Source organism: Oryx dammah, unplaced genomic scaffold (genome assembly GCF_014754425.2).
Source record: "Oryx dammah isolate SB20612 unplaced genomic scaffold, SCBI_Odam_1.1 HiC_scaffold_9, whole genome shotgun sequence".
Lineage (NCBI taxonomy): Eukaryota > Metazoa > Chordata > Mammalia > Artiodactyla > Bovidae > Oryx > Oryx dammah.
Window position 1 is genome coordinate 12,911,012 of NW_024070193.1, and position 7,122 is coordinate 12,918,133.

The 7,122-nt window shown below is 40.3% G+C and overlaps 1 non-coding gene across 1 annotated transcript; it reads right to left on the minus strand.

The window, feature by feature from the left end:
- Positions 1-3,880: 3,880 nt before the first annotated feature.
- Positions 3,881-3,952, minus strand: TRNAS-AGA. The gene has a single exon. It is a non-coding gene; the product is annotated as a tRNA-Ser (tRNA).
- Between the last annotated feature and the right edge of the window lie 3,170 nt (positions 3,953-7,122).

The following is a 7,122-nucleotide window of genomic DNA, read 5'->3' on the forward strand; positions in this document are numbered from 1 at the left end:
TCTCTCTCTCCTCTAGGAATTCACCTGGCTTATCAAGTTCACATTTCCTCAAATGAATGAGAATTCATGCCCAGCAAACTTTCCTTTTGGAGGCAGGGTTCCAAAGAATAGCAAGGAGAGACAAGAAAGCCTTCCTCAGTGATCAATGCAAAGAAATAGAGGAAAACAACAGAATGGGAAAGACTAGAGATCTCTTCAAGGAAGTTAGAGATACCAAGAGAACATTTCATGCAAGGATGGGGTCAATAAAGGACAGAAATGGGATGGATCTAACAGAAGCATAAGAGATTAAGAAGATGTGGCAAGAATACATGAAAGAACTATACAAAAAAAGATCTTCATGACTCAGATAACCACGATGGTGTGATCACTCACCTAGAAGCAGACATCCTGGAATATGAAGTCAAGTGGGCTTTAGGAAGCATCACTATGAACAAAGCAGGTGGAGGTGATGGAATTCCAGTGGAGCTATTTCAAATCCTAAAAGATGATGCTGTGAAAGTGCTGCACTCAATATGTCAGCAAATTTGGAAAATTCAGCAGTGGCCACAGGACTGGAAAAGGTCAGTTTTCATTCCAATCCCAAAGAAAGGCAATGCCAAAGAATGCTCAAACTACCGCACAATTGCACTCATCTCACACACTAGCAAAGTGATGCTCAAAATTCTCCAAGCCAGTCTTCAATAATACATGAACCATGAATTTCCAGATGTTCAAGCTGGATTTAGAAAAGGCAGAGGAACCAGAGATCAAATTTCCAACATCTGTTGGATCCTCAAAAAAGCAAGAGAGTTTCAGAAAAACATCTATTTCGGCTTTATTGACTATGCCAAAGCCTTTGACTGTGTGGATCACAACAAACTGTGGAAAAGAATTCTTCAAGAGATGGGAATACCAGACCACCTGACCTGCCTCCTGAGAAATCTGTATGCAGGTCAGGAAGCAACAGTTAGAACTGGACATGGAACAACAGACTGGTTCCAAATCGGAAAAGGAGTACGTCAAGGCTGTATATTGTCACCCTGCTTATTTAACTTCTATGCAGAGTACATCATGCAGAATGCCAGGCTGGATGAAGCACAAGCTGGAATCAAGATTGCTGGGAGAGATATCAATAATTTCAGATATGCAGGTGACACCACCCTTATGGCAGAAAGTGAAGAGGAACTAAAGAGCCTTTTGATGAAAGTGAAAGAGGAGAGTGAAAAAGTTGGCTTAAAGCTCAACATTCAGAAAACTAAGATCATGGCATCTGGTCCCATCACTTCATGGGAAATAGATGGGGAAACAATGGAAACAGTGAGAGATTTTATTTTGGGGGGCTCCAAAATCATAGCAGCTGGTGACTGGAGCCATGCAATTAAAAGACACTTGCTTCTTGGAAGAAAAGTTATGACCAACCTAGACAGCATATTAAAAAGCAGAGACATTACTCTGCCAACAAAGGTCCATCTCATCAAAGCTATGGTTTTTCCAGTAGTCATGTATGGATGTGAGAATTAGACTGTAAAGAAAGCTGAATGCCGAAGAATTGATGCTTTTGAAGTTGGAGGAGACTCTTGAGAGTCCCTTGGACTGCACGCAGATCCAACCAGTCCATCCTAAAGGAGATCAGTCCTGGATGTTCATTGGAAGGAATGATGCTGAAGCTGAAACTCCACTATATTGGCCACTTGATACGAAGAACTGACTCATCTGAAAAGACCCTGATGTTGGGAGAGACTAGGGGCAGGAGGAGATGGGGACGACAGAGGATGAGGTGGTTGGCATCACCGACTTGATGGACATGAGTTTGAGTAAACTCTAGGAGTTGGTGACGGATAGGGAGGCCTGGCGTGCTGCGATTCATGGGGTTGCAAAGAGTCGGACACGACTGAACGACTGAACTGAACTGAAACTTTCCTCTGTGTATTTCAAATCATTCTTTCAGCTATTTCCTATTACCTATCAATGCAGGAATGAGTCAGTTGACAGAAGCACTAATCAGTCACTAGGTTCAAATGGGACCTGTTCTAGTGCTTAGAAAAGTGAAATTATGAGTGTTAAAACAAAATCTTTCAAGAAAAACATTTTCTTTCAAGCTAAAGTCAGCTGAGATTCCAAAGCTAATTTATTTCTAGTTCCACCACTAGATAGTCATATGACCTTGGATGAGTTATTTTAATTTTGGGGGCTGCAACTATGCTTAGTTTCCATCAAACATGAGAAAGACTGCTGTCTTGCAAACACTGTGTATTCAAGTGATTGGTAAAGTCAAAAGCGGCCTTGACTCTTGGATGGTATTGCTCATGTTGTGGTTTGAATCCTGGTAAAAAATCCCATAGTTCAAAACTGCTTTGGAATCTGGTCAAGAGTTTGCTGCTTTTGTTCAGATGGTTTTCGTACCCATTTCAGGTGGTTGAGGGCAGTATTAGGATCATTGATAAGCTTTAAAAAAATTTTTTTTCCTGGCCATGCTACCCTTCTGAAAGCGAATTCCCAGACCTTATAAGTTATTGCTGAGTCAGATCTTCCCCGCTTTTCTCTCCCAGAAGTGGTGTTGATGTTTCTGCCTTTTTAACTTCTGCTCTCCCTGGAGGCCTCTTAAGTTAGAAAACTCATTTAATTCCTCATCTCCAGCTGGGAGTGTTCTTGAGTTCTGTTCTTCCTCCAAGATCTTTAAGGCGACTGCTTGCTTATTCCTGGATATGCTTTTCTGTGCATTGTCAGAATCGAGCACCTGGCTTGACATAAGTTTTCTGCATTTTCCTTTTCTTTACTCTAATATTCTATTTTCTCACCATTGCTGCTTCCATCAAGAATCCACTTTGCCTTTAGTTAGATCCAGTGAGTCCTGGACACCATGATTCCTTCAACATTGTTATTATATATTTATATCCTAATTCCTATATATCAGTTAAAATGCCATCAATGATGTGAAAATTTAAGAGTTACCTTTTCTGCTTTTTTCCCCATTTTTAACTATGGCTCTGACTTGACCAGCGAGTCTGGTGTCATGCATAGAGTTATACCACTTTGTGTTTTGGATGGATTGAATTATCTACCAATCTCAGAGTCACAAGATATGAGTTTGCATTCCATTCTGCCATAGACTTGCTGTGGGATATCAGGGGGTTCACTTAATCTTCCCTGAGCCTCCTGATTCCTTATCTGTACATTGGGTACAATAGTTTCTCACCTACTTCGCAGTTATGAAAATGAAAGTAAATGTTTTACGAGAAGTAGAGTACTATATCATATAAGCAACCTTTGTCATTGCTATTGTTATGGATGATTTTCTAGGAGGTTACCATCAGTATTAAAATAATAGTATTGTTATGGGATCCTGAGATTGGCTGGGTCACTGGAACACAGGAAAGGGTGTCATTAGAATATTGTAGAGTGGGCAAGGTGAGAGAAGTAGGGCTAAAGTACCCAAGGTGCTAAAGAACATGGATATTTACTGCATGAGACTCAGATGCTGGGTCCTGTCTTTAGCCCCAAAATGAGGGCCCCTGTCTTCCTTAGCAATGCCTCTCCTATCTTTCTCATCTGAAAGCTCACTGTCAGCTTTCCCATTTCCGATAGCACTAGCCATCCTTACCACTCCATGTCCTTGCCAGCCTTTGGTGTCAGTGTTCCAGATTTTGGTCATTTTAATGGGTATGTAGGGGGAGCCTGGTGGGCTGCCATCTATGGGGTCACAGAGTCGGGCACGACTGAAGCGACTTAGCAGCAGCAGCAGCAGTGGTATCCTCACTGTTTTAATTTGCCTTTGAAAGTGAAATTGAAGTCCGACTCTTTGTGACCCCATGGACTGTAGCCCACCAGGCTCCTCCCTCCATGGGATTCTCCAGGCAAGAATACTGGAGTGGGTTGCCATTTCCTTCTCCAGGGGATTTTCCCTACCCAGGGATCAAACCCGGGTCTCCTGCATTCTAGGCAGACGCTTTAACTGCTGAGCCACCAGGGAATTTGCCTTTGCCTGATGCCATATTAAATGGAGCACGTTTTCATATATTAATACTCCTTTGTCATTTGTGTATCTTCTTTGGTGAGGTATTTGTTAAGTTCTTTGGCCCATTTTTTAATCAGGCTGTTGTTTTCTTATTATTGAGTTTTAAGAGTTCCTTGTGTATTTTGGATAACAGTCTTTTATCACATGTATCTTTTGTAATATTTTCTCACAGTCTGTGTCTTCTCATTTTCTCATCATTGTTTTTCACAGAGCAGAAAATTTTAATTATAATGGCATCTAGTTTGTCAATATTTCTTTCATGAATTGTACATTTCATATTCTACCTAAAAATTCATCGCCATCTGCAAGGTCCTCTTAATTTTCTCCTATGTTATCTTTTAGGAGTTTTCTACTTTTGTATTTTACATTTCAGTATGTGATCCATTCTGAGTTACTTTTTTGCGAAGAGTGTAAGATCTGTGTCTAGTTTCATTTTATAACACACGAATGTCCAGTTGTTGTGGTATCATTTGTTGAAGAGACTATCTTTGCTCCCTTGTATTGCTGTTACTTCTTTGTCAAAGATCAGTTGACTGTTTTTATGTGGGTCTATTTCTGGACCCTGTATTCTGTTCCATTGACCTATTGGTCTGTTCTTCTACCCAAATACCATGCTTTCTTGATTAATGTAGCTTTTTAGTAAGTCTTGAAGTCAGACAGTGTCAATTTTTTTTTTCTGTCTCAATATTGTATTGGCTGTTTTGAGTCTTTCGCTTTTTCGTATAAACTTTAGAATCTGTTTGTTGATACCCTGTAAAATAACTTGCTGGGATTATGATTGAAATTGAATTGAATCAACAGATCAAGTTGGAGAGAACTGACATCTGCACAATATTGAATCCTCCTATCATGAACACAGAGTATTTCTCCATGTATTTAATTCTTCTTTTATTTCTTTCTGAGTTTTGTAGTTTTCCTCATATAGCTCTTGTACATATTTTGTTGGACTTACAACTAAGTGTTGGGTGGGCCAAAATGTTTGTTTGGGTTTTTGGTAATGTCTTAAAGGAAACATCTTTCTTGCTTTCTAATATGTACATTCGGTGTTATAAAATTCCTTCTCAGCTCTGCTTTTATTTCATCCCACAAATTTTGGTAAGTTGTATTTTGACTTTTATTTAGTTCAAAATATTTTTAAAAAACCCTTTCTTGAGGTTTCTTCTGTAACCCATGTGTTACTTAGAATTGTGTTATTTAATCTCCAACTATTTTGGAATCTCCAAAAGAAGATAGATGATCTTTCTGTTGTTAATTTCTAGTTGATTCCATTGAGAGAGGGGTGTTGATATCTCCAGCTATAATAGTGGATTTCTATATTTACTCCTGCAGTTCTGTCAGTTTTTGCCTCATATAGTTAGATGTTTTGTTGTTAGGTACGTACGCATTAAAGACTTATGTCTTGGAAAATTTGACTCCTTTATCATTATGTAATGTTCACTCCACTTTATTCCTGATATCTTTCCTTGCTTTAAAGTCTGCTCAGTGTGGCATAAATTTAGCTTTTTAGAATTAGTGTCAGTATGGTTTATTTTTCTCCATCCATTTGCCTTTTTGAAGACTTAGAAGACTCTAAGGGGATGTGGAAATGCCAGGGTGGAGTAAACTGGGCTCCCTAAATCAATGAGTGGTGAAGAACCTCCTGTTAACCAGAATGTTTGCCTTCACCTGTTAGATGAGCAAGAGGAAAACATTAATTTCATTACACCACAGACATTTTAAAATGTATTATCTCTTAGCATTATCTAAATAATAAATTTATCATTGCTAGCACTGTTAATTTATATAGTGTTTTCTCTTTTTTTGATATTGATGAGCCATAGTATTGGCTTGACTCCTGTTGGTGTCTCTCTCTGGTGGGCCTACATTTATACCTTCCTCTGTTCTGCTATATCTTCTGCCTTTCTTCATGGGTTTTCTCTCTTCAAGCACTGTGATTCAGGGTTACAAATATCTGTAAGTTTCACCAAAGTTGGATTTTTTTCCTTATTATCTTTTATAGTAATTTCTAGGAGAAGAATGAGGATGGAAATATCTTTACTCTCTCCTCAACTCTGTCCTCTTGAAACTGAAGTCCCTTGAGTCATTCTTAAATGTGTCTAGGTTGTAATTCTTCTTGGACCAGGATAGAGTCTCTCTTGTATTCTCTCAACACTGTGGGATTTATAAGAGCGACAGTAACATGGTGCATGTTGACATCCAGGTGGTTTGGACACACCAAGCTCTCTGAAAAGTGTCCGTGTCTCTGGCTGGATTGGCTTAGATGCAAACCAGCATCTAAGAAACAAACTGCCACCTTCCTGTCTTCTCTGAACCACTGCTCTTGGCACAACTGAACCACTTTCCTTACAGGCCTGTAGCTACTCTCATGCTTTCTCAGGGAGGTGTAGACCATCCTGAGAGAGAGATGAAAATCTGTTTACAGGCAAGGCCGAAAGGATGAAGGCTGTCCTTTGTTTCAGGAAAGGTATCATCCCTTAAGTCTTTAAAAATGGCGTGTGAGTGGGGTTGTTTTGCGGTTTGAAAGTTCAGCGTCGGCAAACTATGTTTATTCTCAAGGTTTTCTCACATCTGTGTGTGTGTGTGCTCAGCCGCTAAGTCATATCTGACTCTGTGACCCCATGGACTGTAGCCCACCAGGCTCCTCTGTCCATGGGATTTAAGGCAAGGATACTGGAGTGGGCTGCCTTTTCTGCCTCCAGGGGATCTTTCCGACCCAGGGATCGAACCCACTTCTCCTGTGTCTCCTCCATTGGCAGGTGGGTTCTTTACCGCTTGGGCTGCCTGGGGAGCCCTTCTTTTATCTAAGCCCTACTCACAGCTGATTTGCATTGCTGTACAGCAGAAACGGCATCCCAGGGACGGGGGAGCCTGGTGGGCTGCAGGCCATGGGGTCGCACAGAGTCGGACAGGACTGAAGCGACTTAGCAGCAGCAGCAGCACAGCAGAAACCAACACAACATTGTAAAGTAATTATACTCCAGTTGAAAATAAATTTAATAAAAAAGAGAACTTTCTGAGAAAAATTATGTAGAAGAATCACCTCACATACTCAGTGACAGATTTGATCTTCCAGAGCCCTGTTGATCTTGAAGCTGAATCTAGCAATCGGGGTTTATGGCGACACC